A 526-nucleotide genomic window follows, 5' to 3' on the forward strand; every position below is an offset into this window, starting at 1 on the left:
AGTGGCATGGCGTCCATCCGTCACTCCCCACAAAAGCACCCTGTTAATCTATGGTCCCAGAGACGTCACCTCCTTTCCCACATTTGGACAATGGGTTTTGTCCCGCTTCTGGTCCTCCTTGTATGAACGAATGGAATTTGATTTCGCGAAAATAATAAATTTACTTTGGTAGGTCTATTCCTATGCACATATCAAAAAAAAAGTTGTTTGGCATACCAGCTGGTATGGCAAACCAGTTGTGCCATTATGGAAAAATCAGAGAGCAACCGAGTTTTTAGTGAGTGTTATTGACAATATCGCCAGCGATAAAGACTTTATCGCTGGCGATATTGATTATAATGCCAGCGCCAGAGTTAATATCGAGCGTTATTGACAATATCGCCAACGTTTGACTTTCTAACGCCTATAAGTACCGCATCTTGTTCATCTATCCTCACACCTCCCTTCTCAACTTTTCGCTGCTATTTTGTTCTCTTCTGAAAAGAAACAGAATAGTCAAAGGATCTACTAGTACCCCATCCAATGG

Source organism: Papaver somniferum, chromosome 2, assembly GCF_003573695.1.
Source record: "Papaver somniferum cultivar HN1 chromosome 2, ASM357369v1, whole genome shotgun sequence".
NCBI classification, from domain to species: domain Eukaryota; kingdom Viridiplantae; phylum Streptophyta; class Magnoliopsida; order Ranunculales; family Papaveraceae; genus Papaver; species Papaver somniferum.